Genomic DNA, 27,053 nt, shown 5'->3' with positions numbered 1-27,053 from the left:
AACAACCCCTACGATGTCAGTTAGACACTGAGAGGACATTCGCAGGCATAGTTTTGCTGTGACTCAACAGCACAAGCTGGGTGACTAGGTAAGAGGCCTGGATAGGGACAAGGCTATGAGAGTCTGTAGATAGTGGTGACAAGGAAACTCCACTGTAACAGAAGCAGCCTTGGACCAAGGAGGAAGGCAGACCTTGAATGGCAGCCTGTAGTTGAGAGGAGGAAATGGGACCAAGGTGACAGCCAGGGACAGCCAGATCTGCTGAGGGGTCATTAACTGATCTCTTTTCCACTTAGTGTTTAGAAAGAAGAAAGAGAAGGCAAGCAAAGCCAGAGAATATTTACTTATTGTTTATTTATTTGTCTTCACTGAGACGTTTACCTGAAGAAAGTGCCTACATTTTCAGATTGAATTATGAATTTTATTGGACATTATATTATTTAAAATTATAAATACATGGAGATATTCCTTCTGCTAACCAGTAGGCAGCACGCAAAGATATGACCAAATTAGGTACTTTCTCTGCATATCTGACTTGTGGTGAATTACAGTAAGAACCCAAAGTCTTTATTTATGGACTAACACATGGGTTTCATGGACATCTGATTTTTTTTAAAGGGTTTGCAAACTAGAACAAGCAGAAATGCAGAAACAATGGAATTGAAAATCATCAAACATTTGGAGAGATGGTTCCTCTTTGTAATAAAATATCTCTCTCCTATACTTCACAGTATCCTTTGATTTCTCCTCTCTTCCATGCCAGTGTTAGTCGGTTTTCTGTTCCTCTAACACATACCCTGAGATCATTGTCTCATTCAGAGAAAGTGTTGGTTTGACTCACTGTTTTAGAGATTGCAGTCTATGATCAACTGTCCCCTTGCTTTTGGGCCTGTGGAAGGCAGCAGGGAGCATGTGAGGACAGAACACCATTCAGCCCATGACCAGAGTGAAGAAAGAGGGACAAGACTTGGGTCCTGCAGCCCCCTATGCATGTCATAGGCATGCCTCCAATGACCTATCTTCTACAATGTCCTGCTTTTCAAAGGTCCCACCACCTTCCAAATAGTACCACCCTGAGGACCATGCCTCAGCATATAGATCTTTGGGGAACACTGGAGAGGCACTGAATAGAAAAACCCTATCATTAGTGAGAAATGAAGGTTTTCTTTTTCCTTCGATGGGAGTCCAGCCAGTAACTCCAAACTTTCAGTTTCTTTACTTTTCTTAAATCTACCAAGCATTCTAAGTTGAATTGTAATCATCATTGTAGAGGGCTTACTCTTCTTAGCCACCAACCAGCTCCTAAATCACAACACAGAAACTTCTCATTTGTTTTGAATGCTTGGCCTTAGTGCAGCTCTTTTCTGTCTAGCTTTTTGTTTTGTTTTGTTTTGTTTTGTTTTGTTTTTTGAGACAGAGTTTTCCTGTGTAGCCTTGGCTGTCCTGGAACTCACTCTGTAGACCGGGCCAGCATCTTGGCTAGCTTTTTTAACTTAAATTAACCTATTTTCTCTATAGTAACTTTTTGCCTCAGAGGCTTTCACTTTTCTTCCTGTATATTTTACTTTCACTGCTTCTTGTGTCTGGCTGCCTGGCTTCTTGCCCTGGGTCTCTACTCTTCCTCCTTCTTCTTCCCACCTTTCCTAGATTTCTCCTCCTATTTATTCTCTCTGCCTGGCAGTTCTGCCTATTCTTCTCCTGCCTAGCTATTGGCCATTCAGCTTTTTATTAGACCAATCAGGTGCCTTAGGCAGGCAAAGTGAAACAGACACAACACATCTTTACATAATTAAACACACATCCTTACATCATTAAACAAATGCAGCATAAACAAAAGTAACACACTTTTTCACAGTTAAAGTAATGTTCTGCAGCATAAACAAACATAACACATCTTTGCCCAGTTAAAATAATATTCCACAACACACCAAGCAGGACAGACAAGTACTACTGCGCATCTCATTCACCTGATGTTTTGCTCCTGGAATCATATACCTTTAAAAATCACCTATGTATCAGGAATAATAAATAACCCAGAGACTGACACTGGATCAGAGAATCAAAGCAGTCAGCCACTAGCTCTTTCCTCTACCTCAGACTAAAAGGGTGTTCCAGCTAGCTCCACAAATCCTCAGACTGCAATTCTAGACTTCTGCCTCTCCTCAACGTGGCTGGAGACTAAATCTTCGCATGAGGCCCTTTCCCTTTTCCTTTTCTACCTCCCTAGTGCTGGGATTAAAGGAGTGTGATCCCAAGTGCTGAGGTCACCTTTGTGTGGGCTGTTTCTCTTTAGGACTGGATCAATTTCATGTAGCTCAGTGTGGCCTTGAGCTAGCAGAGATCCATTTGCTTGTCTCCAGAGTCCTGGGATTAAAGGTGTGTGTCACCACTGCCTGGCACTATGACTAGCTAGTATGGCTGCTGGGATTAATGGTGTATATTACTGTTGCCTGGCTCTATGGCTTGTGGCTAGCTTTGCTTTCTGTACCCTCTAGCAAGCTTTAATAAATCATAAATAATATGCCACCACACACCTCTTTTAAAGACGTTTAGGACAAAGACAGAAATAAATGAACACACTACCCCATACTCCCTGCCTGTCCACCTCACCCTTCCCTCAGCAGGCCTCAGGGTTGGGCTGAATGTTTGAAAGTCTTCCAGACCCATTTGCTAGCCACTGCATACTTCAGAGATTTGTAGGATCATGCACAGTGAAGGCTGCACACTTCATCAGCCCTGCTCCCAAGACACTAAGGTAATGCTGATTTCCTGCAGGACAGGGAAGGCAGTGGAAGAACAGAAAGCGGGAAGGAAGACTAGGCACATGGCTCTAAGTCTGAGGCATCAGAGAAGGACATTTGGTTGGCACTGTCACACAATGCATGAATGTGAACTCTATTTTATTTATTTATTTATTTTGATCACTGTATTGACACATTGACATGATTAATTTCCCATCCCATCCACAGAGCACATATTACACCATAATGAAGTTCAGAGAAGTCAAACAACTTTCTCACATCACATAGCTTGTGGACTGTAGAGTAGAGCTGTGATGCAGACCTCTAGGTCTCACCACACCTAAACTGACTTCACTACATCTTTTAAACAAAAGATAAAAGGAAATGAGTTTTGCTGACTTGGAACTGAATTGTTTCTGTAGGACAAGCACAGAAACACCAGCAGGGCTTAGGCATGTTTTGCCTTCCTCTGATCTAAACCCTTGTCAAACCATGTGGTTTCCCTTCCATACCAGAGGGAAGATCTCTGTCTAGTCCACTGCTCACATCTATAGCCTGTGCCCATATTCTACACACTTGCTTCCTGCAGACACTGCTTGCAGTAGTAAAGATCAGACAATGCTCCATCCGGGGGGCAAGTGTCCACCAGAAACATACATTTCTTGGCAGACTTAGCCGAATTCCATTAACCCTTCTCTCACATTCCAGTTTATACTTTGGGCACAGCTTGTTTCTAGTCCCAATCAGTTACCATGGCTTCCCATGACCAGTGCTTAAACCCAGGGATCAAAAGTAGATCCAAAGGAAACATTTCTCCTTAACAACAGAGGATCTGATATCTACCCAGGTCAGACCACAAGTAGATGGCACTCAGAGGACAGAAGAAAGAAATGGCTGCCACTCTTACTACCAGCATGGTGCCAAGGCAGGAGGGATTCCCTTTGTCAATGTGGTGGTTTGAATGAGAATGGTCCCCGTAGGCTCATATGTTTAAATACTTAGTCCCCATGGTGGAACTGTTTGAGAAGGATTAGGCCTTGTTGGGGGAGGACTCTGAGGTTTCAAAAGACTCATGCCATTCTCTCTGTCTCCGTCTCTCTCTGCCTCTGTCTTCTTTTGTGGTTCAAGATATGAGCTGTTCCCGCCACTGTGTCTTTTTTCCACCATCATAGACTCTAACCCTCTGGAACCATAAGCCTAATTAAGTACTTTCTTTTACAAGTTACTTTGGTCACAGCATTTTATCACAGCAGTAGAAAAGTAACAAATACAGTCATCAAGAATGCTTTTAATCTGGTTCCAGGGGAAATTGAGGCACAGCCCTGCTGGTGGCCTGGCAGCTTTGTCTGTGCTCAGCAACATGGAGGATTCCCTTGCCTCCCATCCCCAGCGAAAGCTTCCTATTTCCTACCTAGCCTTATCTGTAGGATGTCTCTAGGCCCAGATGCCCAACTTATTTCAAGGATGACCCTTGACACAGTTCCCTGCAAACACTCTTTCCTTGTTATCCACATGGTAATTAGGCAAATGCTTTAGCCATTTTGATAGGACCATGCTTCTACTAATGGAGCTCTATGATAGGAATGTGCCACTTAATTCAAATTAGGGTTTGTCCCCAGGCTTCCCAACCCTGTTTTCCTATACTCTGGAATAAAGTTGATTCACTAAAGACATGCCCCAGAGGGCTGTCTCCATCATGTTCACAGGCTGTCCAAGGATCTCTGTCGACACTTCTACCCTTTTGTCTTCCTGGACTGATGGCCAGTGGACTGAGAAAATAAAGGGGACCCACAGACTCCCATCTTCTGCTTTCTTGTGGATGTGAAGGATGAATACTCAATGTGGGCCTCTGAGCTTAAGTCTTCCACCCCCAGCCTTGCTACAACCCCAGAGCTTCCCCCAAGCTTGGGACTCCCAGGACACCCCCAGATAGGAACCTCGACGGAGCAGGATATTGTTGCCACTTCTCTGAGTTTATCATCAGTTTATCGAAGATCTCATAGTTTTCAGAACTTAACCCAGACTGTCAGGCACCAGAATTTGTGTGTCCCAAAGAAAGAAAAAAATAATAATTTCCAGCTTCTCTCCTGAGTGCATGGGTTTCCCTCTTTTTTGAGTGTAGAGGTGTGTTTGACAGACTCCACTGTGGGCCAGTTTCTGGGATTTTGACTATAGCTCTGTGATCCAACTCCTCTGCACATGGTTTGAATTTCACCCAAGAATTGCAGCAACAACTACTTTCTCCCAGATTTACTTCTAAGCCTAAACGGGGCCAACTGCCTCTTCATATCCCAAATTGGATGGTGTATTCTGATTAGTAAATTCCCGTTCTCTAAATCACACAGCTTGAAACCTAGTTTCATCCTCCCCACGCTGGGGAATGTGACGGGGTCACTAAGTATAGATTCCTTTGGATGCTTTGTGGGTCTCAGGAAGTCTGGGCAACTTCTGGGGACAGTAAAGACAGACATATGTTTTAGAATGTGAAAACAATGAGGAAGAACTGTTGGGAATTCTGTGGTAACTGCTATCAAGGCTCTCCTTGTCTACTTTGAATTGATTTTGTCTCAGAAAAGAAAGGTGCTGGTGGTGGTAGGTAGAGGTGTGATTCTCCCAGATCTGAAACCTTCTCAGCCACAGGGCAGGGCCTCACACTGCAAAGCTGGCTTATTGTCAGCTCTCCCTCCCCCAGGCCTCACACATAAATAAAGCTTCCCACACACACTGAGGACTAGACGGGGAGTTGTGCTTCAAGTTTAATTCTTGTCATTAGGCACCACAGCCATGTTTTTCTGCTAGTGTTAAAATAATGATGAAAGCAGTGTGTGAGCGCCACACTGGTACTTGTGAAATCCAAGTTGCAAAAGGCCTTTCTTTAAACTTGGTGTTCGGTCAGAACAAATATGGCTGTGATCATCCCTGGATGACAGACAAGATTCTATCAGGTGATTAAAGGTTAGTGAGGGGAGAGATTTCCTCCAGCCTTGTGCAGAGGGCTGTGGTCAAAGCCCAGGAGCTGACTAAGTCCTGCATTTCAGAAGAGAGGCCAACAGCACAACTCTAATTCTCCCAGTAAGTCCTCACTGCAAGGGGAATCGAAGCTGATGTTACAAGGACCCGATGCTCTTAAATAAAGCACAAGGAAGACCATAAATTGTCTGTAAATACATATGATGTCTGTGGATAGCATGAGCGCTCAGTGTGACAGAGAGCTCTAGGCCCACTTTGTTTGTGGGGGAAGGATATAAACATGGTCCTTCTGGAATTGCCTTCTGTGCTTTCCTGGGATTTCCATCTCCCATAATCTTTATGATAAAATGAATTAACTCCCGAAGCCTCTCAAGCCTCTCTCAAGCATCTAGTGATTTGGAGCCAGGCTTATGTCTGACAGCAGGAAGTGGTTTCCTGTGTCAGCCTAATCCCCTTGAGGACAGGGGATTCGTTTTCCCAGCCACAGGAGTATTGTGCAGATGGCACTCAACTGAGTCTTTCAGGCTTACCCTCTGCCAAAGACAGTGGCCTGGCCTGAGGTCATACTTCTTCCTCTGGGAGGCCACACCCAGTGTCCTAGGGCCTTCTCTCCAAGTGCATTGGTTCCCACGGGCCACCCTAGCTGCATAGTTCCCAGTGAGCATTGTTTCTCCCGACTTTGCAAGTCAGCATCTGCACAGTGGGCCTCTAGCCCTAATCAGACCTGTTCAGCAGATGCCAGTGCCCAGAGCAGTTCTCAAATACTTACAGACCCATCACCTTCTCAGGAACTGGGAGGCCACATCTTCAAACATTTATAGATGGATAAACAATGATTCCAGGGATAGAATGGAGGATGCTACAGTATTCAGAGGTCCAAGTAAGGAGAAGAAAGTAACTGAGGGACCATGGAGGCTGAGAGGAGGGCCAGTGAGAAGTGACTAGAATGTAGACAGGTGAGGGTTCTAGAAGAGGATGGGCCACTGTGCCTGGTGGGTAAGACTAAGGCCAAAAGTTGATCTCAGAGCTGAGCAACTCAGAAGTCCTTGTTGACGATAACAATGATGATGATGATGATGATGGATGATGATGACTGCCACGGGACCAGCATTCACAGTTTCATGAAACTTCAAATAATCATAGAATGAACCATGGAGAACTAATCTGATAGATATTTTATTCCACTTATAAGGGTGGTGTATTAGTCAGGCTTCTCGAAACAAACAGAAGCAACAGGATGTGTCTATATATAAAGAGATTTGTTACAAGGAATGGGATCGTGTTATTATGAAGGCAGACAAGTCCCAAGATTCTCAGGGTGAGTCAGCGAGCTGGAGGCCCAGGAGAGCAGATGGTGGAAGTTCTAGTCCAAAGATCAGCAGGCTCCACATCCAAGAAGAATCAAAATTTCAATTCAGTTTCCAAAGCAGGAAGATGCTCACACTATGGGCACAAGTGTCAACCATTGCATTCTACTTGTGCTTTGTGTAAATGGAGCTTACCAGCAACGGGGAGGGCTGTGCTCTTTAATCAATCAACTTATTCAAATATTAAGCCTCTCCAGAAATATGACCCATAGACGACACACCCAGATTAACATTCCACCAGATGTCTGGGCAGCCTGTGGCCTGGTAAAAGTTGCACTGTTGTTGTTTTATTTTGTTTTGTTTTGGTTTTTGAGGCAGAGACTCACTATGTATCCTTGACTGGCCTTGAACTAACTATATAGACCAAGCTGGCTTCGAACTGATAGAGTTCCTTCTGCCTCTGCTTCCCAAATGTTGGAACTAAAGGTAAGTGCCATCACATCCAGTCATGGCCCAGTAAAGTTAGCACATGAAATCAACAGTCATAGATGGTAAAACAGACATTTAGGGACACAGCATGATTTGGCTAACACTGCAGACATCATAAGAGGTCAAGCTGAGAACCAATCCATGGATTTAAAATTCTTTCCCATTTCATCATACTATGATCCACAAGGGATGCACTATAGAGAAGGGCTCAGTTACAGGCTGAATTCTGAGACTCACTCTCCCTCCCCCTAAAAAGAAGCATTCATATGAGAAGCATTTAAGAGGTAGAGCCTTGCTGGAGGCGTGGGCTTTGAGAGTATATTGCCTCACCCCACTTCTAGTCCTTTCTGCTTTTTTGGTTGAAGATGTAATATTCTTGCTTCAGCTACCATGCCTCCATTGACAACTGTGGGTTTCCCCTCTGAAACTGTAAGCCCAAATAAACTCTTTCTCTAAGTTGCCTAGGCAACTTATATTATATTATACAGTATTTGGATCAGGTTAGCTACCTCTACCTCTTCAAACGCTCCGCATTTCTTTATGATGAGAGCATTCAAAATCCTTTCCTTTGGCTTTTTGAAATATACAGTATAGATCATTACCCACAGTCGCCTTAGAGTGCAAAAGCACTCCAGAAGTGCTTTCTGTCTAGCTGTCATTAGTACACACCTGTCAACTTCTTTCCATTCCTCTGACCCAGTCTTGTTTTTCCAGTGGGTTTTGATGCTCAGAGAATCAAACTCTGGGGAGCACTAGGAATATAAAGTGGGGATAAGATGTCAGGTAGTGAGTAAGCAAGAATGATCTCAGCAGAAAGCACTGGCATGTTCTCAGTCAAACAGCGATACAAAGAAACAAATAGAACACAAACCCCTGCTAAACAGCTTACTTTCAAAGTGCCTATGTGTGTGTCGCAAATGCCCCAGTGACACAGAGGGGAAACTGAGGCACAGATGTCTGACCCACACAAATGCATGTTCTTAGGTAGGGCTCATTCCTGAGATGTTAGGGTACAATAGGCAATATGGGAATTGGTCATGGGCATGGGAAGCAGGATGTGGACAAGGAGCATTGACACAAGGATATAAAACACAAGCAGAATGCCCCAGCATTATGCAACTGGAAACAGTTATGTCTGCTCCAACTTCTGGCCTGGCATCGCCTCTCAGGAGAGAGAGCAAACTGTCCTGGTGACCAATTCTTAAAAATATTTATTTTTATGTGTATGAATGGTTTGCCTGCATATATGTCTGTGTAACACACACATTCAGTGTCTACAGAGGCAGTGGGAACATTGTTAGTGCTGGCTGCTGCAGCTACCCTTGGGGACCATCCACCCCAGGCTGGTAGCTCAGAGACTGCCCTCTAACTCTCTTCCTCCCAATTTCACTGGTGCTCAGACCCCCCGAGCAGCAGGCTATAGGACAGGAGGCCTTTGTCTGTCTTTCCTAGGCTTGCCACTTACTTCACTAGTCATTTGTTTCCACGTGTGGTATAAAACACTGGCCTACACATGTTTGCAACCAACACAGTTTTCCCTCCTAGAACAGGGAAGACTGCCTCCATGATGCTAGCGGAAGACACCCAAAGTCACAGGTTGTGCAGACAGTCGCCACTCTTTGCAGACAGTGTACTGTGGCACCCCAGGGTCCTCTGAGTAAGTGGTTCCTGCAGAGTTATGCAACCAACAACTAAAGCCACTGCACGCAGTGGCCCAGACCCAATGCTTTTACTGCCATGTGTCTCCAAAACTGCATTTCTTTTCAGATGTTCTGGGCCACGTGCTCTCTGATGAAAGTCTTCAGCATGTCCTGCCGTCATACTCCTTTGCCAGTGGTACACGTGGTCTCACTTGAAACCTGCTTTAAATCCTAGTTTGTCCAGTCGTTTCCATTAGTTGTCAGTGCCAAGTTACTTATGTATCATGGATTGTCCCTTCCTGTATCACGCCCCATTGAGCAAATTGGGTTTGTCATCATTTGGGAACTCTTTGCTGATAAATGACCCATTTGATGACAGTGGTGATGGCTTGCAGGCATCAACAGGATTCAAGGCTGCTGGACTTTCTCCTACAGTCTCAGGTCAAAGACAAGAGGCCACCTGCTTCCCTCTCTCCCTCAGAACAACCAGAGATGTGGTTTAGGATCCTTTAGGGCCTATGAGACAATTGAACTCTGCACATGAGTGGTGTGTCTCACAACCTTCCTCAGAGGCTATAGGAAAGAGAAATTGATTAATGCTATCTACAAGGCCTCACTGGTAAGGAGCAAAAAGGACTGTTAATGAAAGTCAACCCTGCTGCCATCCACAGACGTCTCTTCCTAGACGTGCATCACCTCACAGATTGTCCGGTTTGTTCTAAAAACAATTAAAGTACCTGAGGAGGCTCAGTGGCTTGGGAGAGGAGAGTCATTCATTCACTCCTCAAAGGTCAGGCAATGTCCTGCCATAAAGGTAAAGAAACATTATCCCTGTACTTGGGGCTCACTGTTGACCGACAGGGTAGAGAACAAGTAATATGCAAGAGACACAGCACAGTGGGACTGGTATTCTAAAGGGGAGAATTGGGTGCACAATGGGAGCACAGAAGAGGTGCCACGCTTAATGAGTCACTGAGGGAAACGTTTCTCATTGGGTCCTGAAGGATGAGTAGGAATTTTCTAGGGAATGAAGAGATAGATAATCCAGGTAGAGTAGAACGTGGTTGCTTGAGGTTAGAGGTTAAAATGTATGTGTATATTCAGAGGCTGAGAAAGATTTCTAGATAGAAGGGGGGGGATGAGACAAGGAGGAAGCTGCACAGACTGAGGGTGGGACCAGGTTAAGACCCTGCTATGCTGATAGCTTCAGGATGCTGTTTCCAGAGCTCTGCTCGACTGGATTGTCATACAGAGAACAAGCTTAAACCAAACAAAGTGCTTGAGTTAATGAAACATGCAGCCTTTACTTCCTTAACGGGAAGCAGAAGGCACATCTGTCCTTAATGATACTTGGAAAGCAAGGGACTCTGTCCCAATACCCTCTGCCAACACAGTCAGGGAAGCCATGCAGATCCATCCCTACAAATTACAAAGAACTTCTGTCTTCAGTGTCCTTTCATAAACGTACAAATAACCCAGGAAAGGAAGGACTCTTAACCTCTTACGGTTTTCTGTGCATTTTTCTAATAATGATTAAGGGAAACTTTCTGTGAGTGATTCCACTCTGTGAAGGGCCTATTGATGAGCACTTAAAATATTCTTTTTTAATGTTTTTTTAATTACATGTAAGGAGGTGTGTATGTGTGAGTACAGGGCCTTTGGTTCCCACTGAACACCCTTGCCTTTGAGAACATCCCTGTCACTCACATAGTCCACCCTACAATGGCCTCTTCACCCCACTCATTGATCTACAGTCTACAGACCTTTAATTTAACATTGTGGGCAATGCCTTCAGCTGCTGTTGTGCCCTATGAATGGTATATCATGGTTTATGGTGTGTTGCTTTTTAATATCCTTTTAAAGAAATAAATAAGTTGATATCCTCCCATCCCCCTTACATATGAGGATACTTTCCAAGCCTCCCAGTAGATGCTTGAAATCATAGATAATATCAAACATTACATATACTATGCCTTTCGCCCCCCACACACACGATGAAGTTTAACTTATAAATTAGGCACAGTAACATTAATAGCTAGTAATAAAACAGAGAAATTATAATGAACTATAACATAGTATATGATCTTTCTCTTTACACACACACACACACACACACACACACACACACACACACACACCCTTGTGCAGGGTGAATGACATAGGCTGCTGCTGCTGCTGCACAGGGACTTTGGAATGCATTACTAATCCCACAGCAAGCAGTTATCTAATTACTAAGTAGTCCCACAAGAAAATGACGTGTGCTTATCTTATACAGTGTGGACACATTGGACAAAGAGCTGAGTCACCTCCCAGGTAGAACCAAGCAGGGTAACATAGGATTTCACCATTCTCGATAGAGCTCACAATTAAAACCTGAGGATTATTATTGGGGACTTTTACACGTAGAGCTTTTGGCCCAAGACTGACTTCTGGTAACTATAATTTCCAAAAGCAAACTCTCAGATTAGGTGGAGCTGCTACTGTGGCGATAGAAGATCAAGTGTTGATAATCCATAATGACTTGACAGGGACCTGTGTCAGGGATTACTGTGGCCTCTGCAGTGACAGAAACAGCCCAGACTCAAGTCACTCGGAAGAAAGCCACTCTGGGCCCCTTCACCAGGTGATGTACTGGAAAAATAAAACCCCATGGTATTAAGCCTTAATAACAGCCAGTTTTCATTATGCAATTTCCCTGGTTAAAACAATCTCCTTTTGGATTGCCTTTGAAATCCATTTGGAATTTGCTCGGTTCTACTGAACAATTACCCTGAGCATATGAATGAACTGGTTCAAGTCATTTCAACAAATATGTATTAAGCACTTCATGCAATCAAAGTAGAATAAATAGCAAAGGCTGGAAATGATACCAAGCCAAGTCTTTGCTCTCTACCGCCTCACAGTATGGCACATGAATGTGTCTAAGTAAAGACACAGCTGCAAAGACACCAAGATGGGTTTGAGTTTAAAGTCGTCAAAGCAATTTCTCTGGAAGCCATTGTGCACCAGATGAGCTGCTAGCCAGGACTCTGGCGTTTATGCAGCAGTGTGGACACTCTTACTCTCTGCTTGAGACGTGCTATTGGTGTTGTGGGATGCTGTGTGAGGAACGCCTCCTTTCTTTCTTCCCCCCAAATCCATGCCATATTCAGTAGAAGGTAACAGGCTTAGAATTGGGTGGAGTGGTCCCTTGATGGAGGCATTAAAAAATGGGTCACTTTTGTGCCTATTTCTTCATGTTTGTTTTAAAGAAGATTAATGACTTCGTGTCCTATAACAACAGCCATGTGTGAGACACATAGAGCTTTGGGGCTTAGGAGGCTTTGAAGATGAGGAAGGTGTGATGACTACTGGAGGTGGCAGGGCTCCCGTAGAACTTGTCCAATTAAGTTTTCAAAGTTCCTTCCCACCCGAGAAGAAGAAAAAGATGGCAGAGCAGAGCAGCACACCCAGCAGAGAAAAGGGGAAATAGAGACAGAGCAGAGGCGACAGGTATGGGCCAGCAAACTGCAAAACTGTCATGGTCATGCCCAGAGTAATGGCAGGATGACCGGTGCGGAGGGCAAGGTGACATGCAGCAGCCTGGAGCTCTCAAAGGTCATGGCCCCAGACATGCTGACCAGCTGCACCTGACTCTGAGCAACCACAGATATCCAAGACAAAGGATGGTTCATTTTCTGCGTTAAGCCTCTTTGAAAGACTTCCGGGATCCATGCTGCCTCCACAAACCTGGTTAATGTCCATGATCTGTGCTGCCATGAGCAACTATGGGCGGGGAAGCTCCTTTTGCAGCGATGTTGGTGACTGCAGATTCAGAACTGAGAGTGAGAGACATTGAAGGCATCTTGACAACCTGCCCTGCCCCTCTCCCCACACACACAAAAGAAAGAAACAGTCCCTAGACGGTTGAAAAGAGTCCTTAAGTTGTGATAAAGATGCTGAAGTGTAGCGATTCACAGTTGATGGCCTCTGGTGGGGTGGGTGGAGGAGGAAGGACCCAGCCTTCTTTAAGGGGCTGCCCACTGGGAGTTCTACCATGTTCCAATGAGTGTATGGGCAGCACAAATTCTACTTGATGGTTTGTTTCTTTTCTTTCGGGGGGGATGCAAGGGTTGGAAGGTTGATCCGAGAGGAATGGTAAGCAAGTGTGATCAGGGTACATTGTTTGAAATACACAAATAATTTATAAAAATCTTATGTTGTGAAGAAAGAATATATAATGACAGCAGGACAGTCTTAATAAGCACATACGTAAATGAAGAGGAAAAAAAGTCCTCCCCAAAGGGCATATTGTGTGGACAAGAGGATAAACTCACAGGGGAAGGGGGAATGGCATGAAGGTCCCTCAAGGGACAAATAGGCACACAGAGCAATCCGAGAATAAGGACCATGGCCTCAGCAACCTCACCTACACCAGACATTGGCCAGGGCAACAGCTGGCAGCTGGGTCCAGGTTCCATATCTTGCCTGTTTTTATCTGGCAAGTCCACCCATGGCCATGGTGCACAAGTGTCATTACCTAAGTCATCCCTCCTGGGCTCCTGTTCCATTTTCCTACAGAATCAGTTGCAGGCTGCAGAAGGATACTTTAGACAATAGCAAACCATGTGTACAGAAAGTTGGCCCTGAAGATTACAAAGGAGCTGGAAAAATCCTAATGCTTGGGCTTCGCAGCTGCCCTAACACTGCATCATGCATCTCTCACATGACTGTAGTTTTCTGGTATAAGCATACCTGCTGCTTTCCCAGATGCCTGAAGACGTGGCTTGTCCACACCGCACTGAATGACAGTGGCTGGCAAAGCCGTGGCTCCTATACTAGCTATCATTATTTCTGAGTATTCACTTTCCACTTATAAAATGAAGTAATGGTAAATACTGTAAGAGCCTCATATCACAAGATCACCGAGTCTCTTAGTTGCAGCCAGAGGCCATGTTAATAACCGACCCAGAGCCTTCAGGTTTGGGGATGTTCCTCCAGGAGGTGTGCTTGTGACAAACCCACTTTTCTCAGAATGTGCCCCCACTGCTCAGCTATCATGACTATGTAGGATGCGGTAGATTCCAAGATTAGTCAAAAGGCCCCATTGTCACTCACTGTCACCTTCCATCTGCACAGCAGGTCCTATAGTAGTTCACATCTCATTTTCATCTCATAGATGAGCAAACAATGGCACAGAGGTTAAGTGACTTTAATTAGAGCCACACCACATACAAACATCTGGGATGAAGTTCAAGCCTGTCTCTGACTCCAGGATCTAAATTCTTTAGTGCTACACTAAGTAACAATGATGGTTATTAATTCTATGAGTCATTTTGAGTAGACTGAGAGGAGTTCAAATATGTTAAACATTATTCTAGATATTTCTGTGGAAATGTTTGCAGAAAAATATCATCATATGCTTTGGTAGACTAAGCAAGGAGATTCCTCCCCACCCCCCACCCCCACCCCTGCCACATGCACACCCCCAGCCATGGTAACTGGTACCACCCAATTGTCTTAGGAAAGAAAATAAAATAAAAAGAAAATAAAAAGTCAGAGGAGGTGGGAATTCTCTTTTTCTGCCCGGCAATTTGAGCTAGAACATGGGTTTCTTTTGCACTGGGTTTTAGGATGGAGTTATATAACAGCTTGCTTAGTTAGCCTTCATATTTGGTGAAAGCCCCACTTTTCCCAGGTCTCAGAATGAATGAAAAGTGAAAAACAAGAAAGCCATTGGAGAGTTGAAATCCTTTTTCTGACCTGAACTGGCCTCTCTTGTTACTGCGCTTGCCCCACCGTGACAGACTGCCGTTCTCTGAACTGCAAGCTGTAATAACTTCCCCCCAGATGCTTTGGTCTCATGTTCGGTTACAGTTTTTCTCTACTTCTGAGATGGTCAGGCACTAGCTGAGGGCCCACTGCTCTCTGGTATGACCTGGTCTTAACCAATTGCTCTGTAAATGACTCTACAAAAACAACAACAACAACAAAAAACACAAAAAAAACATGTGAAATAGGTTCGACCTTGAACATATTGGTGTGTGTGTGGTGTGTGTCGGGGTTGGGGGGGGTGGGGATAGGGCACATTCAACAACCACAGTCATAATGCTACTAAAACTGAGAGGGAAAAGAGGGGACATGGAGGCAGCTTGGGAATGTCATCTTCCTTTGGGAAGGAGACCTGGATAGGTTCTAAAATTAAGACACATGGAGATTGTGCGCTCCGATAGAAAACTCCAACCTGCTAATGTTGTCTTCAGAGAAACAATCTTCCTCGAAACATTTTCTTAAGGCTTAACAGCTTTAGGTTTTGTTCTTTTATAAAAATAGAAAAAGCTTAAATATGAAGATGGTTTATTCTTTCAGAGATTGTAATGATTTCTTGTGGGATTATTCGGCTAGGCAATTATGATATGAATTTCCTCCCTGGCCATCATCAAAATCATCAGAAAGGAGAAATAATGAAGGGGGGATAAGAAGGTAAAGGACAGGAGGAGGAGTGAGGGAGAGGCATGTATATATCAGAGTCTCCTTCACAGTCACAGAGGCTATCAGGAGCCTGCCTATAGCTGCCAGTGCGTAAATGCTTGCTGAACTGGGGTCTTGGTTGTTACAGTGGCATGCCGAACCACTGTGGACATGTCCAGCCCTCTCTCTAGAATCCCACAGCCACCGGCATCTGTGGTGTTCAGTACCCAAGGCCTGCATGTTTCATTTCTCTTTTGCACCCAGCAGTCTAACTGATTAATTCCAGACATAGCCAAGGAGAAGAGGCCAGTGTTGTCCTCAGATGTGCTGAGCCTGTGGCAGAACAACGAACAGAAGCCTTTCCTTCTGTCTAGAAGGTACGGGGTGCCTCCGGCTCCTGAGTTAAATTCTCTGTGGCAAAATAGTAATTCCCTCCCTGGATAATGGGACTGGCTGGTGAAAACCAAGGTGGTGTTATCTGTCTGGTTTGGTCTGTTTCTCTGCAGGGGACACTGTGGCTGCTCATAAACACTGTCCAGCTCAGAAATAAGCAAATGCCACAGCTGCTGACGGATGCTCACAGCCTGTCACCAGCTCCACACCTCCCCATCCTGCCTGGCCCTCCCATGCTGGCTCACCTCCAGCCTATTTCAAAGGCAACAGCAGTGACTCAGGCTTCTATAAAGAACAGGGACAGGCTTGGCTCTCACCAGCAGGCTCCTGAGAAGGGACATCAGAGCCAGATACCTCATGCCTCTGCCTCTGCAGTGTGTGTGTCTACCTCCACCAATCCCCTGCTCACATTCGCACTAGCACAGTCGATATTCTTGCTCAGTCACAGACTGAGCACCTGCAAGGCCCACTGCCGTTCCCTGCTGACTCACCCACAGCCCAGTGCTGCCTCTGGCTGGACTGGGAGCACGGTGACTTTTTAGGGGAAGCTGGCTCAGTGCATTTCCCTCCTTTCCTGTTTCCCCAGAAGTCCTTACCCATGACTTGTCACCCTGAGATCACAGAGAGGCGTGGAGACATACAGCAGACTTGTGTGAGAAGAAACATCAAAAGTCATTCCTTTTAAGTGTCAGGAAGCCACTAAAAGAAGCCAGTTCTCAAAATAAATAAATAAATAAATAAATAAATAAATAAACTGAAAAAAATAAATTTTAGTAGCCAGTAAATACCTAAAATATGTTTAACACCTTTAGCCATCAGAGTAAACACAGGTCGCTAACTGCTTCGAGGTTAGAGCTGGCCCAGAAAGATGATCACCAGGAAAACAAATGGCAACAAATGGTGGTGAGAACACTTTACACTCTAGTGGAATGTAAATTAGTGGGGCCCCTATAGAAATTAGTATGGAGACTCTCCAAAAACCTAAAAGTGAAACTACTGCATGACCCCACTGTATCACTCCTGGCTATGTACCTGAGGGAATCGGAGTTGGCAAGCCATAGAGATAAATTCATGCAGCGCCGTTCACAAGAGCAAATGATAGAAACAGCCGAGAGGTCTGTCCATAGATGAATAGGGAAAGAGCATGTGGTATACGTACACAAGAGCATTTTATCCAGCCACAAAGGAGAACACAGTGATGTCATCTGTAGGAAAGTGCATGGACCTGGAGATCATGGTGTTAAGCAGAAGAAGCCAGATTCAGAAAGGCATGCAAGCATGCTGTCCGTCATACACAGAACCTAGACTTTTTTTGAAGGCATAAATGCCAAAGGGAACAATTTAGCAGAGCAGGAGACCCATCAGGAAGGATAGAGGAACAATATGAGTGGATAGTGAAAGGGTTAATAAGTTCAAAGCACGTAAACTGCATCTGTGAAAACATAATGAAACCCGTTATTTGATGCCATGACTATATGTTAATAAAAAGATTCAGGTTTATAACCAATAAGCTCAGCAGCCACCACCCTGGGGCAGAATCTTCATGTCCAGGTATGGTGGATTACTTAATTCTCTAACCTAACTGAGAAAGGCAGCAAGATGGAAAGATAAAGTTATTTAAATTCTCTTTAGTCGGATGAGTTACAGAGGCCCAGAGCTGACTGGGAGCTACAGTCAGGATCCGAAATGGACCTACAGGACAATGTGTCTAATATTTAGTCCCCAGAAATCCCCCTGTGAGACCTTTAAGAGGTAGGGCCTGGTTAAAGATCTTCAGGTTATTTGGGGTTATACCTCAAAAGACATTATGGGACCCCCCCCCCAGTATCTTCCTCTGCCTCTGCTGTTTCATCTGGATTGGACATGATTATTTCAGTCTTGAATCAGAGCAGGTGTGATCAGCACCCTGAAACCCTCAGGAGATATCACCTATTAACATTACCAGTGAGGGGGTTGAGAGGCTCATTAGGTCCTCCCCTCCGAAGGCTATATGAATGGTTAAAAATTGCTGGAAGACAAGAGTAGCTGCTGGTAGTTGCTCAAGCGCTTGTACGTGACTCCAGTAAATTTATTGCTTCACTAAGATGGACTTGGGTAGAATTGTTTCTCTGGTCTGATGTTGTCTTCTCTGTCTGGGGTGAATAGAAGTAGACACCACAGAAAATATGCAACACTCAACACTTCCCAGCTGGGAAATGAGGGGTGTGGTGGTTTGGATGTAATTGGCCCCCATAAACTCATAGGGAGTGGCACTATTAGGAAGTGTGGCTTTGTTGGAATAAGCATTTGCTGGAGGAAGTGTGTCACTGTGGGCTTTGAGATCTCCTATGCTCAAGCTACACCGAGTGAGACAGATAACTTCCTGTTGCCTGCAGGATCAAGCTGTAGCTCCTTCTCCATTCTCAACTCCTTCTCCAGCACCATGTCTGCCTGCACGCTGCCATGTTCCACCATGCTGATAGTGGGCTAAACCTCTGAAACTGTAAGCCAGGCCCCTTTCAATGTTGTCCTTTATAAGAGTTGCTGTGGTCATGGTGTCTCTTCACAGCAATAGAAACCCAAACTAAGACAAGTGGTTTGTCTGCTTCATGCTCCTATCATAATCTTCTGGTTATCATAGGTTCAAAGGCCCAATGATGGCATACAACCTCTAAACACATGAGCACTAAATAAGTCTTTTCTCCTTAGAATTTATTACCATGGGGATTTGTGCCAGTGATGGAAAACTAACACCCTGGATCCCAGGGAGCAATACATCCAATCTCTTCTTTCCAAGGAGGAGCCAGAAAAATGTCCGAAGCAGGCTTCCCCCCCACCCTCAAGGTCACACAGGTTGGAATAAGCATTTGCTGGAGGAAGTGTGTCACTGTGGGCTTTGAGATCTCCTATGCTCAAGCTACACCTAGTGAGACAGATAACTTCCTGTTGCCTGCAGAACTCTGTTGCTCACACAGGTGAGCAGGCTGAGAGGCCCCTTGTTCAGGGTTATTTTCTTGCCTCTATTTTGTGTGCTGCCATGTGGGTTTGCATGCTATCCTTACTTTGCTCAGCAAGGGAATGCTGTGAATCAGTGGTGCTGACGGCCTGCTGTCTTAGTTAGGGTTTCTATTGCTATGAAGAGACACCATGACCATGGAAACTCTTATAAAGGGAAACATTTAATAGGTGATTGACAGTTTAGAGGTTCAGTCCATTATCATCATGATGCGATATGGTGGTGGACAGACAGACACAGCGCTGGAGAAGGAGCCGAGAGTGCCAAATCTTTCACAGACAAGAAGGGGTCTGAGACAATGTATGTGGCTTGAGCATATATGAGACCTCAAAGCCCACCTCCACAGGGACATGCTTCCTCCAACACAGCCACACCTCCTAATAGTGCCACTCCCTTTGGGGCCATTTTCTTTCAAACCACCAGACCTGCTTAGGAATGGAAACTGCTTTGATATAAGGACAATAGAGGAGCACATGCAGCTAGGCACTCTAGAAAAGACCAGAGGCATAGCAACAGGGGGGGGTCCAGAGTAGAGCTACTCACTATCCAGTCCCCAGAGAGTATGTGAAGGCTGCCCACCCACCCCCCAATGTCTGTCTATTACAGCTCACTGGCCCAGGAAGGAGGAAAATGGCATGACTCTGGGAGAATTTGAAGGGTGAAGAGCAATATACACTCTGCACCTGAGGTTCACAGAAACAGGATGGAAAGCCCTCTACCTGCCCCATGGAAATCCCTGCAGGGACTGTGCTAGCTCAGCATCTGTGCATTCTATTGCCCAGGACTGCAATGAAGGACTGGGGGAACAAATGGGTAGATAAGGAAGGAGACAGCTAAAGTTGGGGCCTGAGACTTCCCAAGGTACACTGGCTGTAGAAAATGCTGTTTCACAAACAAGTGAAGAGAGCGTATTGTTGGGCTTAAACAGCACTGCTGCTCCAGGGTGGTAGATTCAGTGAGACCTTTGATAGAGAGCAAAACTTTGAAACAGGAAAGAGATATCTAATCTCCCTTCTTTAGGGACCTAGAATCACAGGATGGTGGACTCTGACCTGAGTGACCCCAGAGGCTATCTAGCTGTTTGTGTATCCTGGATAGGAAATATTTGCACAGTCAAGTTGCTTTGAACAATGGCTGAGGAGGAGCATATCCCCTCCACAGCAAACTTAGAGAGCTTTAAATTCGATTACAAGGTCAGAGAACGCCCCTGGTGCCCTCTGAACATTGCCTTAACCCTTCCCAGGAGTCTCTGAAGACAACTTACTGCAACTTTTCAATATGTTTTGGAGGCTGTGTACATGTGTGTACATATGTGGGGGAAAGTATAGAAGAGAGGACCGATGAGGAGAACTCATGCATTATTTAAATTAATAATCTTGCCAATTACCAACAACTAGCAAGCCAGTGTTTTCTTTACTTGAAGATTGTCAATGACAAATTCCAAAATCCTGATTTATTTTTCAGAACTCTGTTCAAATTTGCAATTCTTAAATCTTATACCAGGGAAACAAACTTAAGTAACTTTCAAATGATAACAGTGAGAATATTAAATAAAAGCCAGCTTTTCCCCAGTATACATGCCCTGTTAGTGGCAACGACTGTCTTCCTTGTCCCTAAGCCCAGTCCCTTGCAGTCTCACTGGTGCCTGGCTCTCTTGTACCCCTCCTGTAAGGTTTGCTATACCCTCTGCCTTGACACACTGCCATTCTTCCATTCACAGCTGCACCCCCAGGCCCCTGCTCCAAGCTCCCTGTGCCCACAAGGTTCCAACCCAACTTCCTATCACTCAAGACTGTTCAAGGACACAGCCAGTTTGAATCATCAGCATTGTACACCCACCACTCTTGCCTCTGTGTTGGCAGCTATGCCTGCATTTGAACTTGGTATTGGGACTCCTGGCCTATGTATTCCTCACTGACATATCTCTCCATTCCTGCAGCTCAGTCTCACCACCACCCTCTGTTCCCCAAGCCCATGTCCAGTTGGTTATTCTCTAACCCTTCCAGTGATAGACCTCTTTCCTTACACCGTGACATGATTCATCATCTCATCTGAAATGCATGCTTTTGTGCACATCCATTAAGAAGGGAAATGCGCTTCTACAGCACAAAGGCACACTCTATGCCACCCAGGGAAGGCACTCCACAGCCTCAGCAGCAGCTTCCTTCAGTCTGACATTAATGGTAGATCTGCAGATTTGGCGGGCTCAAGGATGACATGTAGCTACTTCTTCCAAACTCATCTTTGGTTTTGTTGTGTCTCAACATGACAGCCTGGTGGACAGTGAATTTTCTGGGACTACTTATAAGAACATGGGTGACTTACTAGCAGACGTAACAGCAAAGAAGTATATCTCTTCTTGGCAGTTGTTAATCACTTATATATCCTCAGGCAAAAGAAGAGCTCTCATGAGCCTCACAAACCTTCCCCCTTGTCTATGAGGAATTGTTATGGGCCCAATTTGTGACAGTCTGATTCAAGTAACTATCACATCCGACTTCGAGGAAAAGCCACACAACATGAATCAAGGAGAAGATCCCCATTGTTGTAGAATGGGTTTGTAGCATAAGATCCTCCCAGTGTGGGCCTGAGATTCCTCCCACCCCTCTTCCCCATGCCATGTCAACATGTCTACACACCTACTAGCTATCAGCTAGGAGCTCTTCTCTCTCCAAAGGTCTAGACTGTTCCCACATGAGACCCTCATTCATGGTAATATGACTATACGTTAGTCACAGTATCTATTATATTACATAATGATGTACAATTTAACAATTTATATATACATATACAACCTTATAATTTATACAACCTAACATATTAGCATACCTATATGTTAACTTAATATGTAAAGTTCAATAATATTTAATAAGGCATTACAGTAAATAAGAAATTAGTAAATTTTGCTGAACTATACACATAGAATATAGAATTATAATTCTATAATATTGATATTTAATAACATAGCACAATAATATACTTATATATCAAATTAATGCATAAATTTGGTAACATTTAGTATTCATTTAATAAGGAAAAATTAGACAATATGTGAGTGAATACACATACACTCATAATTACATGTAATATATTGATATGATATATAGATGTACTAATATACTCAGGTTAATTTGATATAGGAGTTTGATAATATTTAATAAGTGTTTAGTAATAAAAATATTGGACATTGTATTAACATATGATTAAAACATTAAAATAATGCTTTACTATAATAATATCTTGTATATATTATATGGTAATATAATCTAATATCATTACTTATTACTAAATTGTAATATGTAATGACTACAGTAGTATATAATTATGTATATATATGTATATATCATGGTTCCCAATGTTTTTCTGAACCAGCTCTTCTTCTGAGCACTTTGAATATACTGACATCTAATGTATTATCTTATTATCTTCCACATGCTTTGAACTCTCTAATTTTCACAACAACACTCAGATCTAAGTAGTTTTTTATTCTTAAAAACACTGTCCATTTTGGCAACTTCTGTCCTTTGAGTTCCTGTTAGAAGTCACTTCACCTACCCTCACTGTTCAGGAGGAGTGGCTCTCCTTCTCCTACCCCCACCATGCCTTCATAAGCCTCCTTGATGTTGAAGGCGGTCGTCTGAATCTTGTCTTCTGAATTCCTAACTGCTGCCTGTATGAAAGGGCCATGAAGGGGCAGGTCAGACCTTGTTCCTGCCATTTGACAGGAGCCTCAGAGCTTGTCCTAACTGGTCAAATCAGATTACACACATATGCAAACACACTCATTTACTTTTGAGAACTGGCTTCTATACAGACGGGTGAGTCATACATTTGGTAATTACCCACTGCCACAGATTACCTCTGCCACATGCTTCAAATGTTGGTTAGGCTCCTAACTGGATATAGTATATCCTGTTATTTGCTCATGACACACAAGATAGACTTCAAACACAGGGTTGATGAATGGCTAGGGTAGAAGGGACTGACTCCTGAGTTGAAGGTTCCTAAGCTCCTTAACTCCACGGAGGAAAGATGGTTGTCCACATTTGTACCCAAGGTACAACTCGCCAATCATACCACCAGGAGAGGGAGCAACAATGCCCTGACACTGTACTATCTCCACCATCAAAGACATCTGAGAGGCTTTCAGACACCCCAAGTCCATTTTGGTTGTTTGTCTTTCCTAAGCTCTACAGGAGGACCCAGATAACTCTGTTCACTCTTGCTAGAAGGCAGGTGGACCTGGAAATATGACCCTGAGAAGCTGCCATTCTCATTAAACTGAACTGTATTCAGTATCTACTCAGAGGAAGGGCTGAAACAACAGCATGCGCTCCTCACTCCTCCTGCACCAAAGCTTGAGGCCCCATGGCTGTCCAAAGCATTTCTGCTCAGCGCCCCATTTGTACATCTTGACCAGAAAACAAAAGAACTCATAGTAAGTACACATACATTCTCTAGACTAGGGTGTCTTAAACTCTTTTTTTCACAACCCCTTTTTGCCCAATACATTTTGATAACCATCCTGGGTACATAGGTACAGAGAATAGGTCTACAAATTCAAACATTCACTGGTAGTAAATCATTAAGAATTTTATTTTTAAAAAATATTAGGTATGCATACAGTTATACCACTTGTTAAAGATGAAAGTACATTTTCTAATGAGACTAAATCTTGGGTGAATATTTGATATTGCAGGCTGGAGAACATATTCAATATTTTTCAGAGTTGGCCAATATTTTGATTTTTATACTCATTAATGCTGAGACTGTTACTTTGCATAAACACATAGTACAAAATTACAGGAGTGTGTTTAGGACCATTTCAGAAATCAATCGAAATTCTTTGCTAACACCAAGCAAAATTTCATTTTATTTATTTATTTATTTATTTAATGTGTGTGTACCTGAGTATATACGTGAACTACATGTGTGCAGGAGCCTGTGAAGGTCAGGAGATGTCCTTGGATCTCCTGGAGTTACAGGCAGTTCTAAGCTAGCATGGAGGCACAAGGAACTTAACCCAGGTCCTCTGCAAGAGCAGTAAGTGCTTTTATCTACTGATCCATCTTTCTAGTTTCTCTTTTTATTGTTATAAAACTATACAATTCAAATAGCCATTTTAAAAATCAAGTATTATGAGACTGAGAACATATCTCAGTTGGTAGAATGCTTGCCCAGCATCCATGAAGCCCTGGATTGAGTCCCCAGTAATATATAAAGCAAGCATGGTGATATGCACCTGAAATTCCAGCACTTGGGGTATGGATGCAGGAGAATTAGAAATTCAAGTTCATCATTGGCAATATAACAAGTTTGAGGCCATCCTAGGATTCATGATACCCTGTCTCAATAGGAAGGAAAGAATTCTAAAACAATACATTGCACAGATATACTGCCTGCTGAGGAATGGCAGAAGGAAAACACTTAGTGTTTGTTTTCTGTAATTAAAGCATGATGTTTTCATAAGAGTAGAAAACATTGTAGGTATGCTAAAAGCATTGTGGTTTATAGTACACAGTGTCTCATCTCTGACCTGAGGTGTTCCAGGAAGAGTCTATTGGTTTTGAGTGGTGTGAGGGCATGCAGAGAGCAAATCAAACGTGTGTGTTCAGAACCAAGGCTGCAGGGAATTCATGGGAAGCAACATGAGTGACCATTGCCAGAAACGCTTCAACTTTGTTACGTAATTCAATTTAAATTCATTTTTGCTTGTTGTGCATTCAGACATATTTTCCTGCTGTTAAATTATTGAAAATCCCAAACTTAGTCACACTTCTTACAGTTTAAGAATCTATGCCTTATTAAGGGGCACTTTAGAAGGCTTGCCCTCTCAGCCCCTTCTGGTAACATCCAGAGCCATTTTTCTCTTCCTCCTTACAGGTCCAAGGCTATGGCAGCGGTTTTCTCGGGCCAGTCTCCTCAGAAGCAGGTCCTGAGACCAGACTGTGTGAACAAGTGATGTTTGTAGGTAGCTCTCCCAGGGAACTAATGACAGAGCTGCAACAGCATAGCTGGAAAGGGAAGATTCCCAAGCCAGACTATAGCTCATGTCTGCTGAGAAATTCTGAGTGAAAACTACGTCTCCTATGAGTTTGTCCTGTATCAAAACAAAGGCTTTAATGCAGGTGTCCATATCCCTTGCTTAGGACGGAATTCCACATGTGGAAGCAAACTGGTTTTACTTACCCAAGGGCAAATGATGTACAGGTGCTGGCCGTCAAAACTGAAGCACAACAATTCTGGAGCTTGGTGATGTCTTAGTCTTTTCAGTTGCTAAAATAAAATACCCAAGCCTGGGAAAAATAGGTTTTCCGGAAGGCAGAAGAGGGTGCGACTCATGGTTTTGAGGTGAGAAAAGTATATTTGCTAAACCCTGACCTGACTTCGGGCTAAAACTAAGGTCAGTTTGACCTTCAGGCATGTATGGTACTTTAAGGAACTTTTGCTAACCTGCATTGTTCTGCTTCTGTAACCCGGATCAAACAGATCAAACAGAAACACCATGGTGACACAACTGTGCCCTATTCTTATCGATCAAGCTTGCTAACAGTCACCACAGAGATGTCAACAAGAGGTACCAAACATGTGATCTTTACCTTATAACCCCCCTACTCACTCAGCTCACAAGAGTCAATAGTCAGTAGTCACAAGAATGCACCGTCCAGGCCAAGTCTGTGCTGCTCAAGAGAACCTTCAAATCCATAAAAAGCTCATGCTGGTTCCCTTCTCTTGGGCTAGAACAACCCAGTTACAATAGCTTGGAACCTGGAAAATCCACGCTTACTCACCCCATGGTGGAAAGATAGAAGGGAGTGTAGTCACACTAAGAGGAGCATTCGTGCGTCATGGTAACAGACATGCCTGACTCACTTTATAACAATCTGTTCTTGAAGTAACTAATCCAGCCTTTAGAGAATTAGCCCAGTCTCCCAGGAGAGACAATCTACTTGTGAAGGCAGTGTCCCAGGTCCCTTAAACATCCTATAACTCCCTGATGCCATTAGATTGGAATTCTAGTGGGGTGTCAGAGAGAACAAATCACATTTGTACTGTGAGGATGGGGTTTCACATTTGTACTGTGAGGCGAAATTACCAAACAGGTGAGGGCAGGGACTGCACTGTGTTAAAGCATCTATAAGGCCAAATGACTAAAGCTCAAGATTATGGAGAGTTACTGGAAGTGCCATCTTTTATTACCTCAAACACACAGCAGGGCTCTCCCTGTTTGTGACAACCTGCTAACTTGTGGCTCCCACCAACGTATTTGGCAAACATTTTGGTTTATGTGTTTCTTTGTTCTGCAACTAATACAATCTCATGTAACTGAGGAACATGGTATTTGGGGAAACCTATCTGGATTCCTTAGCCATAGCCCCTCATATAGTTTAGCTCCAGAATAAACTATCTCTTATTCCCTTTGAGATGAGAACAGCTTTTGCATTGACAAGAGCCATAACAGGCACACAGAAACAAGGACAGGCAGATATCAGAAGCTGGGTGAAGCACCCTCTACACTGCTGAATCATGCTGAATGGCACTTGAGCAGTCACTCCCCAGATGAGCCGTTCCTTTATGTGTCTCTGCTAAGAACTGGAGATTAATAACCTAGGAAAATCTTAGATTTCATTATTAGTGAGGTGAACTTCAATTCTCTTTCTTCCCTCCCTCCATTCCTCCCTCCCTCTTTCTCTCTCTCTCTTTCTGTCTTACACACACACACACACACACACACACACACACACACACACACACACACGGGTGGGGCTGGGAAGACCACAGCAGAAGGTCAGGAACTCAGGGCCCCATTCATCAACAGTATGGGCGGCTGGCCCAGGTAATAGCCCTTCCTCTCAGCCACTAGGGTCAGGATCATCCTGCAGCACCACTGCCTTCCTGCTGAGCCTTCCTGTTTCCACCCCTTAGAGATTCTGTTTGTTTGAAGCCCAGCATCTGTTTCCTTTTGTCATGGTTCCTGTGGCTTCCTCTGCATGCACAGGGTTTGTTTGTGAACCAATTCCTGGAGCATGCACACTTTGTGAGCAAAGCCTCCTCCAGGCTTCTGGAG

General features: G+C 44.0%; 1 long non-coding RNA gene across 1 annotated transcript in view; it reads right to left on the bottom strand.

Moving 5' to 3' along the window:
• Positions 1-26,550, bottom strand: part of LOC113834994 — a 57,522-nt gene extending 30,972 nt beyond the window's left edge. The window contains exon 1 of the long non-coding RNA XR_003484093.2: positions 25,175-26,550. This is a non-coding gene — a long non-coding RNA (uncharacterized LOC113834994). The remainder of the gene's footprint in view (positions 1-25,174) is intronic.
• Between the last annotated feature and the right edge of the window lie 503 nt (positions 26,551-27,053).

The sequence above is a fragment of the Cricetulus griseus genome, chromosome 3, assembly GCF_003668045.3.
Source record: "Cricetulus griseus strain 17A/GY chromosome 3, alternate assembly CriGri-PICRH-1.0, whole genome shotgun sequence".
NCBI lineage: Eukaryota > Metazoa > Chordata > Mammalia > Rodentia > Cricetidae > Cricetulus > Cricetulus griseus.
Note: the sequence above shows the minus strand (reverse complement) of the source record. Positions and strands in the feature narration are given on the sequence as shown.